The sequence below is a fragment of the Lepidochelys olivacea genome, assembly GCF_965140295.1.
Source record: "Lepidochelys olivacea isolate rLepOli2 genome assembly, chromosome: 8".
Taxonomy (NCBI): Eukaryota; Metazoa; Chordata; order Testudines; family Cheloniidae; genus Lepidochelys; species Lepidochelys olivacea.
Window position 1 is genome coordinate 102,899,011 of NC_140418.1, and position 21,933 is coordinate 102,920,943.

Sequence of the window (21,933 nt, forward strand, 5' to 3'; positions counted from 1 at the left end):
GCTAGCTTTAACCTAGTTAGCTCAGGTCCCGGAGCAGCTCAACCATGGAAGCATGTGTGTCAATGTGGGTTAGCCTCGTGAGTAATTACTCAGGGTACACCCAGTGTGCCCATGGCTTCACTGCTCCAGTATTAAGCTAGCTTAGGTTGGTCTACTCAAGCTACAATTACACCTTGCGAGTGCGGTATAGACAAACCCTCAGTGATGCTTAACCCTATAGAGCTTAAGTGGAATCTAAGTGACGGTGGCTGTTGCCCCTTGGCTGAGTGGTGGCTGGTCTCTGTTGTTGGAGAAACTGGTGACAGGCGGTCAGTCATGGTGTAATCTATTTATTTGCACCACGTAGCTAGAGTGTTTACACTCTACACGAAGGTTCAGTGGCTGTTGAACAGAGGTGTTCATAGCTAACTCCAGAAGCCTCCATTCAGTCACCACTGCGCAGCTCCTGGTCTCCAACCACCTCAGAACACACCCTCTCTCTTGGAGCCATGGGCGGTGCGTATCGTAGGCTGGGGGAGGCTGTGCCTCCCCAAACAACCCAGCATGGCCCCACCCACGATCTGCCCAGAAGGCCCCCTCCGGCTTGCCCTTCCCCCTTGGCTTCAGACCAGGTGGGCTCGCTGCTCCTCTTCAGGGAAGGAGCTGGGGCTAGGGTGGCCATGGCTGGCCTGTGGCCGGGACTTGGGCGGGGCTGGGGCTATCCAGTGCTGAGGAGCTGCACTGCCTGGCACTAGGGGAGGGGGCTGCTGGGGCTGGGGCTGTCTGCCCTGTGCCCAGGGGGAAAGGGTGTGGGCGCTGGGGCTGCGGCGGGGGGGGGGTGGTGCGGGCCACCCACTTGGCTGGTGTTCGGGGTTGGGGGAGGGCAGTCCAGAGGGGCTGCACATCACCCGGGGGCTGGGGGAGCCACCCACCCCCTGCCTGAAGCACTCGGAGGGGGTGGTGGCTCTGGGCGCCAGCAGGGGAAGGGGAGTGGGTGGGGTGGGGCCAGCCAGGGGCTAGCCTCCCAGAGCTGGCGGGTCACCGCCGCCCATGCTTGGAACGCTGTTTGGGGGACACTCAGTTGCCCCTTCGTGCCCAAGCCCCCAGACGCTATACCTGCAAGACCCCCTAGTCCAAAGCCATAAGCCCACCGCTACTCTAACAAGGCCTTGCGCTGGCTGTTTGTAGGAGAGAGAAATTTCCACCCTAAATGAGTAAGTGGCAGAGGAGTGTGAAACTTGTGACACACATCTCAGGAAAGCCCTTGCCACTTTGCCCCACGACCTCTGAGGAAAAGTTAAGAAAACAGGGCACTCCAAACTGGAATTTTTCCTTCTGAAAATATTGAAATGAAACATTTTAACATTTTCAAATCTTGTTTCCCCTAAAAAGTTTCAACTCCACTATTTTTGTCAAAACCGAACCTTTCCCGTGACAATTTACAGGTTAGACACATGGGGATTTTCTGACAAAAATAAAAAAGATGTTTCCAAAAATTCCTGATCACCTCTGGTTGAAACCCTCCCCCAACTCCCTGGAGAGGCGCGAAAACATTTCCCTGTGTTTACATTGTGGTTGGTTGTATCTTGTGCTGTGTAGTAGAAATAATGACCATGACATTGGGTACCATGTATTCGTACAGCACCTAGTACAATGAGACCATGAACTGGTTGGTTTCTAGGTGCTATCAAAATATAAATGTTAAATAACATTTTTTTTTTTTTTGGTGGAGATCAAATGCTTCAGCTTTGCTTTGGTGTCTGTCTGCTACTTGATTTATCTAAAGACAGCACACTCTTGTAGAAAAAGATAATGATCACAACAATAACAACAGTAGTGGAGTACATCCCCATTGTGCTAGGGACAGGCGCTATTCCAAAGAGCTCGGGTTCTGATACCGACTTTCCCATGTGATATGGGGCAATTATCACTTAACCCTGCTCTATTCCTAAGATACTGTTCTCAGTCATGAACATTGGGTCTGCTTCTCTGGTGCAAGAGGAGAGTCACGTTCGTATTGCTTTAATAGTCATGCCTTTTATTATCAATGTCGGACATCGCAACCATGTTCTTCAAAGAGCTTTCCTAGTGCCCGGATGGCCCCTGCCTCTAACATGGCCTGGTGGGGGCCAAAATTAGAATACTGCAGGAGGGTACATTTGTGATATGCATAAGGTGGGCTTTTTAGGAAGAGGGGGCTGCAGCAAAAAGGAAGGATAGGTTGCTTGGAATGCTTGCCATTCAGAGGCAAGGCAGTGTTGGTTAATGAAGGAGGGCCTGGACTGTGACACAGGTCACCAGGATTCTAGTGGACGCTCTGGCAATGACCTGCGGTAAGATCTTGAACAGGTCCCTCTGGCACCTCTGTCTACACGCTGTCCCTCTGTCTACACTCTAGCATGGGTATGCCTATTTGAGCTGGAAGTTACACCTTCCAGTTCCAATGTAGACACACCCTCTGTGTCTGTTTTTCCCTCCCACCATCTGTCTTTCTCCCCTTGTTTGTGTGCATTATGATAGTCTTTAACTACGTGATCCACAGGAACCCTGACTCATTCAGTACAAAAGACGTATGCACAAGGGGGCCAAATGAATGTTGCATCGGCCATGGTCAATTGGTCTTTTCCCAACTTTTGAGTGCTTGACTTTGCAACCTAAATAAAGTTTTTTTAACATGGGTTTTTCAGTATGTGATTATATTCATACTCTGTGTACCAAAGGCAAAGCCACAAGGATCTTATGATAGACCTATGCTTACCAAGCATTATTTGCTATTGTACATTACCAACAGGTATCCTGGGTGCTGCAAAGAAAACACATAGAAGACAAGTCCCTTCTCTGAAGAGCTTCCAGTGGAAATGATGGACTTGGCAGACTGATAAGTATGAACCATTTACTAGGGGCAAGGAAGGTTATAGGGCCTGGATGTATGACGATGTAGCTGCTCACCTTACACTGTCCTGGTGTTCCTAATGCATTTCTTTTTCATTTAAAGTATAGAGGTGATGGCCACCACGTTGATCAACACTATGGACTGAACCAGTGAATTCCAGAGCTCAAAGCCTGCAACTTGAGCTAAAGGGTCAAGCCTCTGTAACTCAGGGGCCATAATAGACTCATACCTTTTTCGCACTGGGCACAGAGGGAGACTGTAACGGGGTGCTCCCATGCCCCGCTGGGTTCAGCCTCTTGGTCCTGCTCCCTCAGTGAGTCAGGACCACTTCAAGCTGGTGCAACACCCATGTCTTTATTCCTGTGTCCAGTCCCCACTACCAAGCTCTATGTACAGATTATTTACACGTTTGGCCTACCACAGGCCTCAGTGGCAACAGGGTAGCAGGCTCCTGGCTCCTTCTGAGCCTACTTTCCCGTCCTGGCCTCCACCCTCATCCACAGACTCACTTCCTCCCAAGCTTTCAGCCCGTTAACAAGGCTGACAGATGTGGCCAGTTTCCAGGCCAGTCCTAGCTAGTGGCCCAGTCCCAGTGCATTTCCCCTGATTGGGGCTGGGGTGGCAGGAGCTGATTAGGGCTTCCCCTGCAGCTCCCTGCCACACACCTCTCCCTGCAAGTAACCGCCAGGGTGAAGGCCTGGGTTCGGCCCCTTCTCCCCATACCTGGGTGGTGATTTCAGGGCAGCCTACTACCATCTGCTGGGAGGTCCCCTGAATCCTCCTCGCGGGGTTTGTCAGTTCCCCACCCACAAAAGCCACAGTGTGTGTGGGGGGGGGTGGACCACCCCATAGCTCTACTCCTACCCAGAGGTCTGCACACCAACCACAATCGGGCGGTTGCCCTCCTGGCTGCTCCCCCTTCTTGCCTGGCAGGGGAGCCAGGTGGGCCTGCCCCCCACACCAGCCATCCTGGGTCTCTGGTGCAGATACCGAGCCCCAGGGGGCCTGGCCCTCGTTGCCAGGAGGATCCCCCCACAGGCATTCCCTGGGACCTTCCCCCTTTAAACCTTGGACCTCCTCTTCTGGGGTTTCCACAGCGGGGGTCTCCTTCGGTTGCTCGCTCTCCCCTTCTTTCCTGTCTTCCCTCTGGCTTTGTCGTCTAGTTACAGTACCTGCTTCTGGGGATCTGAGTCCTCCCCCTCACTGGCACTGAAGGGCATAGAGGTTCCCCCCCCATTTTCTGGGGGCTTCCCCCTCCTCCCACCCGAGAGTCTCCTCCAACAGCCGTCAGGGCAGGAGGTATGGGAGGGCTGGCTGTGTGTGGGGGGGGCGGGGTGCAGGAGCCACGGAGGTCAGGGGGCTGGGGGTGTCTGAGGGGGTGCAGGAGTCAGGGCTGGGGTTGGGGGGGTGCAGGAGTGAGGGCTGGTGGGCCAGGGGGGTGGGGGCCACCTCAGCCCCCTGCCCTTAGCTGCTCCTGTTCGGGTGTGTGTCTGTAGGGGGCAGTGCGCGGGGTTGGTTGGGGGGAGCTCGGGGCTGGGACAATCCCAGTCGCGGCCGCTGAGTTACCTTACTTGGCTGGCTGGTGGGTGCGTCCCTGCCCCGCCGCTGCTCCTGTTCACTGCCAAAGGGAGCTGTGGCAGCAGCCGCTCGTGAGAGCTGAGACCCCCTAGCCTGCGGCTCCCTTCCCCTGGCTTTTTTCCACAGGCCACCAGCAGCAGGGCATGCCAGGGACTGCATCTGCGCTGCCCAGCACCTTACAGCGCGCCCCCAGCCGGCCCCTCACCTGCCTGCCTCCCCTGGCTGCCTGCTGTGGCACGTGGGGCTGCCAGTGCCAGCCTGCAGCAGGAGCCCCGGGAGCCAGCAGGAGCCCAGCTCACCGGTTGGGAGAGCGCACCACACGCCGCACCTCCAGCGTGGCTCTTAAATGGCTCCCTCCCTGCTCTCCCCCACAGCTTCTGCCCCCGCAGCGGTCCCTCCCCGCAGGGGGTGTTGGACGGTGCCCGGCCCTGGGGCCCCCTGTACTTGTGGGGGCCCCGTGGCAGGGCATTGTGTGTTTCATTGTAAATCCGCCTCTGGGGGTGGCAGTTGTCCCATCAGAAGATAATCAGGATCTGAACCAAAGAATTAGCTGCCAGAATGGAGAGGAGGTCTTGGACTTTATAAATGTGATGTAGAAAGAAGCAATGGGTCATGGCGATAGCTTGGATGTGGGGAAAGAAGGAAACAAAGGAGTCAGAGATGACCCTGACCTAGCTGGCCAGAGGGACATGAAGAATGGTCGTGTGGGTAGTCACATTGGAGAATTGGAGCTATTTCAAAGAGGGATTTGGAGGAAAGGTGATGCGTTCAGGTTTGGCCTTACTGAGTCTGTGATGGCAGCAGAACATCTGAGACAATATCACAGAGACAGTGAGTACAGTGGAGTTAAATGGAGGATGATAGGTCAAGCATGGAGAAGAAGACTTGCAAGTCAGCCACATAGAAATATGTTAAAAAGAGAGACACCAAAAGATGAGGTCACCTAGTGATAAGGTATAGATAGAAAGTAAGAGATGGCCAGGGAGAGAGCCCATGAGAACTCCCACAGACTGTGATTACATCATATCTAATGTAGGGTTTTAAACCATACTCATCAACTTCATGGTTTTCATTTATCAACTTAATGTTGATAAATACAAAGTCATGCACATTGGAAAACATAATCCTAACTATACCTTTACAATGATGGGGTCTAAATTAGCTGTTACCACTCAACAAAGAGCTCTTGGAGTCATTGTGGGTAGTTCTCTGAAATCATCCACTCAATGTGCAGCGGCAGTCAAAAAACCAAACAGAATGTTGGGAATCATTAAGAAAGGGATAGATAATAAGACAGAAAAGATCATATTGCCTCCATATAAATCCAGGGTACATCCACACCTTGAATACCGTGTGCAGATCTGGTCGCTTCATCTCAAAAACTTATATTGGAATTGGAAAAGGTTCAGAAAAGGGCAACAAAAACGATTAGGGGTATAGAATGGCTTCCATATGAGGAGAGATTAATAAGACTGTGACTTTTCAGCTTGGAAAAGAGGCGACTAAGGGCGGGGGTATGATAGAGGTCTATAAAATCACGAGTGCTATAGAGAAAGTAAATAAGGAAGTGTTATTTACTCTTTCTCATCATACAAGAACAAGGGGCCACCAAATGAAATTAATAGGTAGCAGGTTTAAAACAAACACAAGAAAGTATTTTTTCATGCAACGCACTGTCAACCTCTGAAACTCCTTGCCAGAGGGTGTTGTGAAGGCCAAGACTATAACGGGGTTCAAAAGGGAGCTAGATAGATTCATAGAAGACAGGGCCACCAATGGCTATTAGCCAGGGTGGGCAGGGATGATGTCCCTAGCCTCTGTTTGCCACAAGCTGGGATTGGGTGACAGGGTATGGATCACTTGATGATAACCTATCTGTTCATTTCTTTGGAGCACCTGCCATTGGCCACTGTCAGAGGACAGGATACTGGGCTTGATGGACCTCTGGTCTGACCCAGTATGGCTGTTCTTATGTTCTTATGGTCATCAGCATAGTATCTAAGCACCATGATAACTCATGAATAAAGGGGATGGACCGTGCTCCTGACACTGGTGGGGGGAAATATTTGAATAAAGCTGCAGGCTACGTTTATGATAAGCATAAGGGAGAAGTGTTCTTCCGGTGCACATTGTTGGATGGGTCACTTATATTACAGGGAGAAGAAATCCCTGGAATTATTGTCATTCCTATTCCTTTTTTAAGTGCCATTATCAACACAGGATTCTGGGCCACAGTGGGAATCTGAGGTCTGGGTTTTTTGTTTGTTTTTTAAGGACCACTGAATTGTCTGACTCTGTTTGGGTCGCTGTTGGTGTTGTCTAGCTAAGTTGTTTTGGCCAGGTGGAACACCCACGTTACGAGAAGAGTGAATTTGGTCCACTTAATTTTGGGCTCTCTGGTTTTGTTACGGTGGAGAAAGGGAGATGGAATGGCTGGATAAAACACGGCACTGGGAAATGATCTGAGTTGCAAAAAGTAATGTGCAGAGGTAGGAAACCAGAATGCGGCCTAGCACTCCTGAGGTGAATAGTTCAGAAGTGGCCATGTATTATTTTGGAAGGGGTCACAAAGTAGGGTATAAATTCATGTACACCTTACGTTGTGACCTCATAAAAGTGACAAATGGCTAACGGTGCAGATAACAGAATTCATAAGGGAAATTTATTGGCCACTCTTGTGGTATAAATATATTTATACCATACTAGTGGGAAATAAAAATACATCAATAAATCATATTATATCTACAACTATACTAATAGCATGAGTAGCTATAGGTATAACCAACATTTTTATACCGGTAGACACCGCCTCTGGCAGAGTGCAAATAATAGCGGCATAATGCACTTTATTTTCATCAGTTAGAGATGGTCATGCATATCCCGTTTGTGAGTTATATAGATAGAGGCTTATGAGTTATGGTCCCTACCCCTGCACATATAGTAGAAATGTACAATCCACTGCACGTTTAAGACAAAAGAGTAGCACAGCATCAAATTCACTTCGCACTGAGGTTACGTCTACACTGCACACGCTGGCCCTGACGCAGGGTTGAGCCCAATCCCCACTTCCATCCACACACAGATCAGTCTGACTCAGATCAGCAAGCACTCAGGACCCAGGCCCTAAGACCCAGCTGGGGCTTGGGGAGGGGTGGGGTGGATCAGAGCCCAAATCCAGCTGGGACTTAGGTCTAAGCCCTGCCATTTTGCACTATGGATGCAGCTCATGCGGCAGCTCCAAGTCAGAAGGGCTGCGTAGTGCAGTATGGATGTGTTAGCAGAGCTGTGAGACCCGGATCCAGTGATTGTAAGCCCAGGTTTACAACGCCGTGTGGATGCTCAAGCGTAGGCTTGGAAACACTAAGTCCACAAGCCCAGGTTGACAATGCAGTATAGACATACCCTTAGAACCAGTGCCAGCCCTCGGTTGGAGTAGCACCAGTGTAAGTCAGAGGAGAACTGGGCCAACGGTAGTTATTTCACTAGTAACTTATAAAAGGAGGAATTGCTTTCAACAGACTTCATTAAAAAAAAATAGCAGTTTTCGAAAACAAAGCTCCAGCTAGGGCCCTGATCTTGCAACCTATTCTATGCGAGCAGCCCCCTGTGCCTGTGTAGAGGCCCCATGCACTCCAGTGGGGCTCCGTGAATTCAAGGGTTCACCAGTAGCGGGGAGGTTGTTGCCTAGGGGACTAGGTTAGGAAAGATACTAAAATTTCCCTATCTCCCAAGGGTAGGGTGACCAGATAGTAAATGTGAAAAATTGGGACAAGGAGTGGCAGGTAATAGGCTCCTATATAAGACTTAACCCCCTAATATAGGGACTATCCCTCAAAAATCAGGACATCTGGTCATCTTACCCAAGGGGGTTGTGAGGCTTTATCGATTAAGGCTTGTGAAGAGGGTTTTTTTAATCCCCCACCCATGGCAGCCACCATAGAAATGCAAAGTCTTGTAACAAGCTTGTGGCCACGTGTGAACTTCACAGCAGTCTCTGTACTGAACACCACAGCGTCTAAGGACCTGGCCTGATGCCCCTTTAAATCAATAGAAAGTCTCTCATTGACTTCAGTGGGCTATGGATCAGACTCCAAACCCACTTTAAGGGGTTTATGATGCACAGTTGAGAAAATCTGAACAGAAAATCCAGCAGAAAGGGCATTGGCCCACAAACACATGAGACAATTATATTTTCATAGATTTCAAGGCCAGAAAGGACCATTATGACCATCTTGTCTGACCGCCTGCATGACACAGGCCAGAAAGTTTCAACAATGAGTCCTGCAGCTAGCCTAATAACTTATGGTTGAACTAGAGTGTTCCCTCTGGAACGAGACCCAGTCTTTGTAAAGAATCCACTGAGTGAGACTCTATCGCCCCCCTCAGGAATTGGTTCTAATGGTTGATGAACCTCACTTACACATCTGCATCTTGTTTGCAGTCTCAGCTTTGCTGACTTCAACTTCTGCCCACCGGAAATTATTATGCCATAGCAGAGAGCACTAAACAGATTTCTGATACCTTGCCACTGTGTAGGTAACTATAGACCATGAACAAGTGGCTTCTCAGCCTTCTCTTCACTACGCTAAATAGATTGAGCTCCTTAACTTTCTCATTGACAGGCGTGTCTTCCAGACCACAAATCCTTCCGGTAGCTCAGCCCTGAATTCTCTCCACTTCTTCAACATTCTTTATACAGTGTGGACAATAGCACTGGGCACTCCAGTCCAGAAAGGCCTCACCAATGCAATATACAATATGCAATCTCCTCCCTACTGCCACTCGATATTCCCCTATATATACATCCAAGGATCATGTTAACCTTTTTGTCACCGGGTCACACTGGAAGCTACTTTTCATTTGGCTGCCAACAATCACACCTAAATCCTTTTTGGAGTGACTGGTTTTCGGGATGACTGCTCCTGGAAGAGCTGGGAGTACCATCAAAAGTTAAGGCGGTTGTGACCTCTCCCAGCAGCACCCTGATCACTGACATCGCTGCAGCATAGAAAAGGTCACAGGCTCATCTGAAAGAAGCCCTTAACCACTTTCTACTGGGGGATTACAAGCAGCTGGGTGCTAATTACTAGGTTATTGATACAACTGGGAGGATGTAAGTGGGAGGAGCTGGAAGCAGGGGGAGGAGCTCAAAGGGTGAGTTGTATGAAGCCACTCCAGCTGCAATATGCCTGTTGTCCTGTTCTGTCTGCAGAAAAACTGTGGACTAAAAGGTGCACGAGGTGAAAGGGAAATGGCTTGTGCGTGTTTATGACTGTGAGGTGACAGTTGTCCATCGCTTTCCATTTTAGGACCCTGCTTTCAATTGCTTATAACTTGGCCCAAATGTCACTGTTTGGGCCCGAAAGTTTCCACAGCTGTGTTGGCCTCAGGCTGAATTGCTTTGGCAAGTTTCAGCAACAATGGCTCAGCTGTTTCCAAGAATGAGACTGAAAAATTCTTATATCCCATTTTGTTGAGAAGCTCCAGCACCGTCATTCTTTGGGGCGGGGGCTTGAAATTTGGGAGGGGGAATTACCTGCATGTCAGGGACACTTAAATTGTTTAATTCAGCCATTCCTTGACTTCTGAGTGCTTGACTTTGCAACTTTAGCATTCTTTTCCCAGACCTTTTATTTTTGCTGCAGTTTGTATAACAAGTAACAGGTGCCATTCCCAAAGGAGATAGAATCTGATCCAAAATTCGTTGAAGACCATGAAAAGACTACCATTGAAATCAATGGGCTTTGGATCAGACCCATATGGAGGCTTTAGGTTTTCCAGACGTGCATCATTACAATATCGTTCATCAGCACTAAATTCACTTTGAATCAAATCAAATGAATCGCTTCTTGTCTTTATCTCAGGTTTCAGTGACTACAGATTTTCACCAGGGCTGTTATTTATGTGGTACGTAAGGGTATGCTGCATTTTGGGGGAAGGGGGGGGGGAATAAAAAGGAAACAGTCTAAATTGTTAGTTTCACACAATATTTTGGTGTCATTATTGAAGCACCAGCTTGCTTGACTTTACAGAGTGAAAAAAGGAAGAAGGAAAAAAAAGATTCCTTCCTCCTAGCGCAATGAAATAAGCTGTTATAGTGTTTTTCACTTTCAGCTAAGCTCACCCTTTTTAAACAAAGGAGTTATGAATTTGTTTTCCAAATGCATTTTTTATCATAAATTTTATCAACTTTATTCCAATAATAATAAAAAACAAGCAATAACGTATTATTCTGTCAGAAGGGGAGGAGGGGCTGTAATGCACTGGGGAGCCTTTGTTAAAATGTTTAAGTATTAATTTATTTCATGATGAATTTTCAACTGTCATTTTCTTAATAGCGTGCACATGAAATAATCATGTCTTAAAATGCACGGTAATTGAAGGACATTTTCATTTCATGATCACCAAGGGAATCCTAGTTTGAACCTTCATGATTTAAGGATGTGTGCACGGGGTGAGTTGTTTTTCTTCAATTTCTTCTCCGTTCCCATCTGTTTTAATAATTTCTTTCCAGTTTATCGCGACACACACTTACAATTCTTTAATTTTTGGATCTTAAAGACTCCAGATCCCGCTCCTTCTGCCCGGTGTATCACAGAAGCAGGACAATAATTGGATCAGCAACTGGGGGAGATATTCTGGAGGGAAAGGATAGCATAGATAGTTAATGCACTTCTGTATCATCAAGTCTTGGTCTTCAGATTAGTTCAGTCACAATAGGTCAGGCCACTCAAATCCAGGCACTTACTGGTTTTAAAATCTCTCTATTGCTATTATTTGTATAACAAAAGTGCATAGAAGCCCCACCCATAATCAGAGCCCCAGGGTGCTCATTGCTGCAGAAATACATACTAACACCCAGTCCCTGCACTGGGAGATCTTATAACCAAAATATGCAAGTCAAAAGGTCTCCAGGTGGCTGGAGGGGTCTGTTCATGTCCAACTTGTTCCACGAATGGGCCTCGATGGAGAGGATAGGTGAAGCAATATAGGGAATGGACTGAGAAGAAAATTCAGCAAATGGGCACTGATATTTGGCATGGGGCAGATCATAAAATGTCCTAGCTTCATGATCTGTCCCCACAGTGCCTTGTTAGTACTAATATCTGGCTTATATAGCTTGTTAACCACCATAATCTATTTTAATACATTGTCCTAGAGGGAAGAGTCATGGTGTATAGTTGGTGTGGAAGAGGCCTTGTTTTAAGGGCTGCTTAATGAGTTGCTACTCTGAGGTTCTAGCTACATTAGAGAAACCTTCTAAGCTGAGGCTAAAGATGGTTGTGTGGGTAAGACTCTGGCTGGAGACCCAGAAGATGTGGTTCAGTTCCTGGCTGTACCGCAGACTCCTGCAGTGACCTTGGGTCAGTCACCTCATTGCTCCGTGCCTCAGTTTCCCCTTCTGTAACATGAGGGGTAGCAATAAATCTATTCTTTCAGCACAACAGGAACACAATTTGGATGAAGCGACAAAGTATGGGTCCCTGGTCAGGAGCGAGAAAAATTCAAGCTGGAAATATACCCGAACAGCCCTCGTGTTTTGAAAAAATGCTCAGATACATCCCTTTCACAAGGTGTGTGGGAAGCGGGTAATGTTCTGAATACTGGAGGTCGGGTGATATCTACTCCCGGCTCATAAATAGGAGGCGTTTTGAGCTGGATCCAAACTTTCGGATCTTACTTCTCTAAGGGGGGAGGGTTGAACCAGAACCCAGGTCTAAACACCCCCTGAGCCAGAGCTCGAGCTGAACATCATGGCTCAAGCCCATTTGTGTTGCTCATGCAGGCTGCACCTTCCCTATAGAAAGCTTCAGTCTCCAGTGTGACAAACTCCGCATTTGTCTCTGGCCCAAATATTTTCCTGTCAAGAGGAAACAAACCAAAGGCAATTGTTTGGTGAGTGAATGAGCCCTTTGCCTTTGGAGGGCTGAACAACTGAAAAAGGCACTGAGGCATACTTTAGGTGTGAGGCTAATCAATGAAAGCATTCTCTATAGCAGTGTTTCTCAACCTGGGGGTCTGGGGTCGCGGGACTGGTTGAGAGCGGTCACAACAGGGCCAGCATTAAAGGGTAGGAAGCAGAGCAATTGCCCAGGGGCCTGCGAAACTAATTTACATGTTTCAGCCCCGGCCAGCAGGCCCCAGGCCCTGGTCCCAGGCAGTGGGGCTCAGACCCACTGCCCGAGGCTGAAGCCCAAGTTTGAGCTTAAGATGGGGGGGGGTGGGGGGTTTCCATCATTTTTTTTCAGTCCAAAGGGGGTCACCAGCACGAAAAAGGTTGAAAACACTGTCTGACAGCATCCGTTGCACGCTCTAATTCCTGATTATCGCTAAATCTCAGTTCCCCCTGATGCCTAGTGTACGGTGCCTTTCCTGCTCATCAGTGGGACAGTTCAGATGTAATGGGATGGTAACATTTTAAAAAACGCCTATGTGAGTTAGGCACTTAGGCTCCAAAATCACTTGGGTGCCTTTGCAATTTTACCCATAAATCTCCTATTTCCCTCAAGTGACTATCAAGTGAGCGCCTCGTTTTCTTTCTTTGCAGGCACAACTTCTGCTTCTGGCAGCAGTACAGTCTAGGTGATAGCACACAGGCTTGGGAAGCAGACCTGGTTTCTAGTCTGTCATTTGATATTAACTTGCACAAGGCACTGAACCTCTCAGTTTTCCCATCTGCAAAATGGAGATAATGATACCCATGTCTGTAAAGCCCTCCTGGAAAAACAGTTTGATTCAGGCCTATTGAACTGAGTGGCAAAGTTCCATTTGATTGCCACAAGAGAAACATTGGCTATGTAAGTGATTGGGGCTGTATGTAAGAAAGATCTTTTATTCGCTTTTCTGCTTCGTGAGTTCAGCACAGCAGCTGTCCAAAGCCTGGCCTTTTTAAATCTTCTCCATGGGCTGCACCACCTGGATAGGACTTCAAAGCCTTGCCTTGTCTAAGATACACAGACGGCAATAAAATATAATTATTAAAATTCCAGCACACACTTCTCTCTGTGGGGCAAGGAAGCCAGAACATAGATCTGACAGCTAGTCACTCTGCTTAATGCATAACTGGAAGGTGTCCAGATTTTTCGATGTATTCTGTGTAGAATAGAACAGATCCTCTAGCCCTCACTGAAAATCCCACTCCCAAGTTTTACCATGGGTAATAACCCACGGATAAAGTTCCTTAGCCCCTCCACCCAGGAAACAACAATAGCTTCGCATCAGCATTAAGGCCCTGAACTAAAGCCCAGTGAAGTCAATGGAAAGATGCCTGTTGATTTCAATGGCCTTTGGATCAAGTTCAGAGAGATTTGGGCATGAACCAGGCAGAAGACCAGCACAAGACTGATGAACCCCCGATGCCTATAAATGTCACCCATGACACCTAATGCTGTTGCTGCATAGCGGAAAATGAGCGTAATTACTCCGCTAACACTATAGCTGAGAGAGCAGCAAATCACAGTGTCCTTGCCCCAATTAGATACTTTAAAAAAAAAAAAAAGAAAGAAGATGTTTATCATGATCAAATTCACCTGTGTTCCACCGCGGATTGAATTTAGGCACAGTACCCAATCTGCACCCTGCCTGATAATTTAATTTGTATAAGCGAAGGTTCATAAGGACATTATCTTGTGGGTCTCCCCCCCCCCTAAAAGCAATCGGTATTTTTAATTTGCTGCAGGCTTTGGGAAAGAAGGTGTAACTTCAGCTAGTGACTAATTAAAACTTACTCCTGCATTGAGCAGCCGGCTAATCAGCTCAGCTCCAAAGTGGGTGGTCTAAAAAGTGAGTTTAACAGACCAGACAAGGGTTTTTCCCCGTCGGGGTTTCAATTTGAATTGAGTGAGGCATGACAATACCACGTCTTTGTTGAGCAACTGCCCGGCTTAGTACTGGCACCTTCTTACAGTGTGATTTTGTTTTTATGAGCTGCTACCCTCGTTTGGTAAGAGGGTAAGGCATGAATTTGAGCCAAGGGATTCAGATCTGGATTTTGATCTGACCGGTCGGATTTTTAAATGTTCACAGCGCTGGGCTAACAACTCCCATCAGCACAGATGGTAAGATGGCCAGTGCAGGGTGCTTTTGAGAACGCTGCCCTACAAGGTTTGGGTCAGTCTGTTATGAAGACAGATGCCATGTGCAAATTTCTGAGCGGGTCCTGTACTGTGAACATCCCACATTCTGCTGTTGCTTGGGCCTGGGGCTTATGGGTCAGCTCCAGATGAACAAAGGAGAGTCTAGGGGGTTGCCATTCTGCTCTGACTTGGCAACTCCCCAGCCGTCTTGCCTGCACTCCCCCCTGAGTGGGAAGGAAACTCACCCTCAGCCTGTAGCCTCCATCAGCAGCTCCCCATTGACAACTGCTTTAAAGGGGAAGGGGCTTTCAGCAGGTTAAATTCCTCCCATACCCAGAGAATAATAAGGCCAACCCTGGCAGGTGATAAGGTTGCCAGGCATCTGGTTGTCGACCGAAACAAAAGGGACCCTGGTGGCTCCGGTCAGCACCACTGACCTGGCCGTTAAAAGTCCGGTCGGCGACACAGCAAGGGCCCAGGGTAAGGCAGGCTCCCTGCCTGCCCTAGCCCTGCACAGCTCCAGAAGTGGCTGCCAGGTCCCTGCACCCCTAGATGCAAGGGTGGCCAGGGAGGCGCCGCACGCTGCCCCCACCCCGAGGGCTGGCTCCGCAGCTCCCATTGGCCAGGAACCGCGACCAATGGGAGCTGCGGGGGCTGTGCCCTCAGTTGTGAGGGCAGCACGTGGTGCCTCCCTGGCCACCAATGTCCCTAGGGGCTGCACTGCAGGGACCTGGGAGCTGCGGTAAGCACCACCGGACCCCGCACCCGCACACCCCAACTCCCTGCCCCAGCCTGGAGTCCCCTCCCACACCCAAACTTCCTCCCAGAGCCCACCCCAACTCCCTGCCCCAGCCTGAAGTCCCCCCCCACACCCGAACTCCCTCCTGAAGCCCACCCCCCCAGCACCCCAACCCCCTGCCCCAGCCCCCTCCTGTACCCCAAACCTCTCATCCCAGGCCCCACCCCAGAGCCCACATCAGCAGCCAGAGCCTGCACTCCCTCCCACACTCCAAACCCATCGGCCCGAGCCTGGAGCCCTCTCCTGCACCCCAGCCCCTCATCCCTGGCCCCACGCCAGAGCCCACACACCCCCAGCTGGATCCCTCACCCCTCTGAGTCCCAACCCCCTGCCCCAGCCCAGATCCCCCTCCTTCACATCAAACCGCTCATCCCCAACCCCACCCCAGAGCCCACACCCCCAGCCAGAGCCCTCCCCCCCCCGGCACCCCAACCCCCTGCTGCAGCCTGGTGAAAGTGAGTGAGGGTGGGGGGATGGAGCGAGCGGAGGTGGGGCCTCGGAGAAGGGGCAGGTCAGGGGCAGGGCCTCTGGGAAGGGGCGGGGCAGGGGTATTCGGTTTTGTGTGATTAGAAAGTTGGCAACCCTAGCAGGTGGTTGCACCCTAATGTAAGGCCCGGTGCTTAAGGCAATAGTCTACTACTTAGGAGACCTGTGTTCAAATCCCCACTCCACTATAGGCTTCCTTTGTACACGTTATTTAGGCCCAGTTCCTCACAAGGAGGTAGGCACCTAAATCTCTTTGAGGATCTAGGCCTGAGTCTCGCTGTGCCTCAGTTTCTCATCTGACTAATGGAGATAATAGCACTTCCCTCCCGGCCAAGGAGGTTGTGAAGAAAAATATATGAGAGTGTGAGGTGTTTTGATGCTACAGTGAAGGGGGACAGATAAACACCTTCGGTGGATGCTGTCCTCTGCTCACTTTGAACCCAAAGTTACATCTGCGGCACTCTGGTGCCAGGAACAAATGGGGCCTCGCTTATCCCGTGTGTCTCCTTTCCAGGCGCTACGTGCCACTTCACCCCCATACCTGGCTGAGAGCAGAGGGAAGAAGCTGATTGAAAAGCTTCTAGCTGCAGCTGGCTACGTGATGCATGGAAGGGAAGGTGCCTTCCGTCTGAGCCAGCTCCAGAGGGCGAGAACGTGGCTTGCTGGGCAGAAGCCTGCGTATGCAGGAGCGGGCGGCTCGTAGGTAGTGACATGCAGGCTTGCGCACACCACTCTGTTCCTTGAAGAAAGGAGGGGTGTGAGCATCTGCTGGGGTCTGCTGCCAAAATCTTAGCCAGGCCCCGAAACTGGCAGACCACACCCAAGTGAGTAGGGAAGGCGGGACCTTACCTGTGGACGGGTGGGCTTGTGGATTGCACACTCGATGGGGCTGTGGGCTAGCAGGGTGCTGACACAGTTTGCTTAGTGGGGGGACTTTAGGCAAGACACTGTATGCCCAGGCCCCCCAGCTCTTCACATGGGAGAAATACACTCACAGGGGTGGTAAAAGCTAGCTCAGATGCTGTGTCAATAAGCACCACAGAATAATCATCCCTAGCTTCTACCTAGCACATGTCATCCCCAGCCCTCAAAGCACTCTAAAGAGGAGGAAGGAGCACTACCCCCATTTCACAGATGGAGAAACTGAGGCCCTGAGCAGTGAAGTGACTTGCCCAGGCTCACCCAGAGCCAGGATTAAAACCCATGGCTCCCCAGCCCCAACCCAGTGCTCTGCCCGCTAAGCTACACTCCAACGTAGGGCCAACTTTCTCCATTTGGGGCTGTTGGTACTTTGCTACCCCTCTTCCAGCCAAGCTCTTGTGGGGATGAAGCTGTGGAGAGCGGCTCCTTGCGCCCGCTTAGCCCCCATTTTCACACTGCAGGGCGGGGTTAAGCCTCAATCCTCCTCTGGTTCACGCAACCTCCTTCCCCAGCTCCTGCCTCCCCCAAATCCTCCTCCGGCCCCGCCATCTCTATTCCCCTCCGCTGCCGCCACCATTAACGCGGGCGAGGCGGAAGAAAGGAGAGGGAATGACTGATCGCCACGAAGGAAAGGAAGATTTATTAGTGTTTATCCAGAAATACCGGCTAGCCTGCTGCTGAGCCAACTGCGCACAGCGGGCTGCAGATTGGGGATTTGCACCGACTCCGTCCCCGGCAAGGCCATTTATCACGCGCCCAGGAGAGAGGGTGAGGGAGGGGAGAGCGGCCTGTGTGGGCCCAGAGACAAGGCAGGGCGCGGAGGGGGGGCTCGTGCAGCGGCAGCTGGGGGGGCCCAGCCCAGCGCCCGGCGTGTGTCCCCTCGTGCACGCTCCAGCTCCTTCTCCGGGAACCCCTGGCTCTGCGGCTCTTGCTGTCTCTCGCTCTGACTTCAGCCCGGGCCGGGCGATCATTTTTCTCCCTCGGACTCGCTGAAGCAAGCAAGGCATGTCAGTGCCTGATGAAACCCCATTTTCACTGATTAGCTCCGTTAAAAATATTTCATTTATCAGTGCCAAGATTTAAGTACTTCCCACTTGCGGGCAGCCGAGTGTGTCCTGTTGACTATGTAGCACGGCAATTTACATTGGCAGTGACAATGTTATAGCAAGCACTAATGTCCTCTCTTGCCTCCTAGCCTCCCCCCCCCACGACTCGAGACCAGCAAAACAGAGGCCTATTTCATTTCGGCACGGCCTTCTTCTCATCGGCTGAAAGAAAAGAAAGACGGGCGGGGGGGGGAGGGGGGAAGGGGGGTTGGGGAGGGAGGATGAAGAGAAGCTCTGATGTGGCTCTCTTTCTATGTTAGTCATTCGCAAAGTCATAAATTTCAATTTCCTCCCACTCGGTTCCATCATTACCTGGGCCTCCAACAACTTTTGCACTCATTTATTCCCAGATAGAAATGCAATTTCCTCTGATATTTTGCAAATGATACCTGGATGGAACTCCATTTATATTTTGCCAAAAGAGTTATTTCTGCTCCTTTGGGTTTGGGTTTTGTTTTTTTTTTTTAAACACCTTTATTTGCATCTCATGTGTTTGGTGTCCCCGTCCCCGTCCCCCCACACACACCCCTTCAGCATATTAACAAACTCAGGCAAAGGAGACATTCACTTCGTTTTATTTCCCAATGTCCTGCTAAAGCTTTTTAATACACTAGGTTGTTTTTTTTTTCTTTAAATACCAAAAGGGTGGAGGTGGGTGGAAGGGGGCAGGGAGTACAGGGCTGTCGGCTTTGTGAATGTACAAAGACAGAACGGCAACATTAAGGCCATGGAGTATCGCGTCGGCTGAAATGAATCGGCTAAATTTACAGGGCGCTGGAAAACCGGTGGATGAAAGAAATGGAATCAAGTCCGGCTCCATTTTTCAAGCTTGCTGACAAAGTGCATTAAATAAAAAGGATGTTTTTGGAGCCCTGTATCTGTCAGAAGCCAGCATTCGGCTGAGGCATTGGCTTAATGGCTCATACCTGGCCCCCGCTCCTGCCTGAAATTTGATAGCAAAGCTGGGGGAGGCGAAGCAAAGGAAATGAGAAACCCAAGATCAAACTTTTAGGGAAATGTAGCCAGAATAAAAGGTGTGGTGAGGATATGTAAGAACACGTCTTACTCCAGCTCCCAGGGGCCAGCTCTTCAACTAGCATAGATTTATATGAGTTTTGGATCTGGACACTTTGTTTAAATGCTGCTCCATGATACAGAGCTCAATACAAAAATCCTCATCCTACCACAAATGTGAAAATTAATATGGCTACATCATGACGATTAGGATATTTAGAGATGGCAGTTAAAAATCTTGAATGAGACTCAAACCCCTGATATGGGTACCTTTGCCTACTTCAAATCACAAATTGTTGGTTTCCCATTAAAAATCCCAAATAGCGTATAAATAAAAACTGAGATGAACAAATATCTCTGAAAACTCATTGTTGAAACACTCTGAAGGGGGCCAGATGACTCAGGAAACTGAAATGGGTCATGTAGCACCTTTCTACCCTAGGAAGCTAGTCCAGTTGCAGTCCAGGTCAACAGTGATTGAAAGACTTTGATATCTGATAACTTGCTGGTGGCCATTATGAAATGAGTTGTTAACTTCATGAATCATCAGTGCCTAGAAGACAAGGGTCCCCATCCAAAGAAGGGGCCTGGTGGGAAGTCTTAGCAGGCAAGCCCAGGACTGAATTACTCCCTAGCTCCTAGAGTGTGGTCCTTCTAGCACAAGGTTGAGATCCACTGGCAAGGAAAGGGGAGAAACATCCAGTGTCTTCTGCAGTCCTGGAATTCCCAATCACTCAACATACACACAAGGGTGGCACAAGCCAATCTGCTGTGAAAGTGGCTTCTCCAACTTCCAGTGCCCATAGACTCCAGGGGGAGAAACAATTGTGGGTGTAGGAATCACGCTGGGTGTAACTGGGTTCAGTAGGACGTAACTACCTACCTATGAACTGTAGGGACTGGAGATGGGCCTAAATTGCTAAGATCTGATCTGAGTGTTTGTCCATATTCAGGGGCATCTGAGCCCTTCGCTAAGGGCTATCATGCCCAAGGGTCTGTGCCCAGAAGTGGGTGCTGTAGAAGAGGTGCCTCCATGGCACCAACCCCACCTCCCCATGACCCCTCTTCATGGTTGGGGATCCATGTGTATGGGGAAGGAGTGGAGGCAAGCTCTGGGCATCATTTCCCATGGCAACCAGAGGGGAATCTGTGCAAAGGTTAATATGCTGCCAACAGAGCCCCCCCTCTGTGTCTTAGACCCTCCCTTCAGTAGAGGCTTGGAGGGGCTGTCCCAGACTTAGGAGCCTCCTGACAATGTGTCTGCAAAGGACCCACATTCCTAGGAACCTCAGCCTTCTGCACTACTTAATCCCCACGTGGCTCAGCATCCTCTGTATGCCACATATGGCTCTGCAGAGCTCTGAACAGGACAGCACTGACCAGCTGGAGGTGGGCTGAGTCCATGGGATATGCTGCTGCATAGATCCAGTGGCCCACAAGCCTCATCACTGCAGCCGGTCAGGGGGAAGCATCCCTCCCTTCAGATACTGGCTCTGTGCACAACACAGGCTGAATTTCACCCGGCTGCAGTTCGTTTCCACTAGCCCAGATTCTGCTGGGGCAACCTTGTAAATCTGGAGTCGCTCCACTGAAGTCACACTGGATTCACACCAGTGTAAATGAGATTAGAATCTGTCTTCATTAAAATTTCTCTCGGTTAGTGCTGAGAGCCTGGTTTGATTTTTAGTACTGTCAAAGCAAAAACCCTAGCACTGGCTCAGCTTTGACCTCAGCCTAATCTGGATCCTGCTCTTGTATCCCACCCAACTCTGTTTTCTGCTACACATAGCTTTTGCCAGAGCAAGATCATGTCTTTTGTAACCTGCATGAGCTCTTTATCAGACATTATTTTGGCTCCATAGGTTTCCAGATGATCCAAGTCATTCTTGTTACTGCTGCTGAAGCCAATGCAAGGATCTCCGGGCTGGCGTTCCTTCCCAAGAGCCTTTAAATGACTTTACATTAACTAAATCCTGGCGCCATAATCTATAGAGAGGCCAAATTAATTATCTTTAGGAAATTATTTTAGCAAATTCAACCTCCCCAGATCTCCCTCCCCAAAGTTAACGATACTGGGAAATACTAAAGGCTGCACGTCCAGGAGATTCCCTTGTTTTGCTCATTGACACAGGGATATTTCCACCTAGTATACGGCATCCTTTCCTAGAAGAGAACTGAATGTGCCCAAGGAGGCACAGCGGGGGACTAACAGCCAATATAGTCTTATGGCTTTTGACACGTTGCAAGGGAGATAGCGTCAGCCTGTTCCCTAATACAGGACAATATTGCTCAGTCTAGCCAAATGTATAGCAAAGGATGTGAGTAACACAGCACCTGGCTCATACTGGCTCAACGGTGGCTGTACACGGGGGACCAGATCCTCAGATGGTGTAAATGGGCATTGCGTTATCGACTTCAGTGGACCTGCGCCTGCTTATAACTGCTGAGGGTCTGATTCTCAGGCTTTTAGAGCAGCATCTGCCTTTTGTACGCTCGTTAGTTTTAGTGTCATTCATTATGATTTTCTGCATGTAAGTGGTACATTAGCAGTTAATTGCTGCCTCTTAGAGCCTGCCTCAATCTGCAGACCTACAGACTAATAAGGTGAGACATCACTGTGGAATAAAGATGCACTGACTTTATCTCTGCACAGTATAGCTGACAAACTGCCTGAGAGCCCTGCTCCTGGGCCTTTCATAAGCAACATTTGCCCCAGGGGAAAAGAATGAATAATTGTCCAGTACAGGTTTCAGAGTAGCAACCATGTTAGTCTGTATTCGCAAAAAGAAAAGGAGGACTTGTGGCACTGTAGCTAATGAAAGCTTATGCTCAAATAAATTTGTTAGTCTCTAAGGTGCCACAAGTACTCCTTTTCTTCTTTGTCCAGTACAGGATTTCTTGCTCAGTCCTTTGAACATCTGGTATTGGCTGCCGTGCTCTATGGAATCATAGTCTGTCTGAAACATGAGGCATTTATTAAAGGAAATTGCTACAATTACAGACACAAACTGGCTTCCACACAACTTTAGTTCCAACTTTGCCTGCCTTGTTTACCAGCAACCACACTCTAAACACCACACA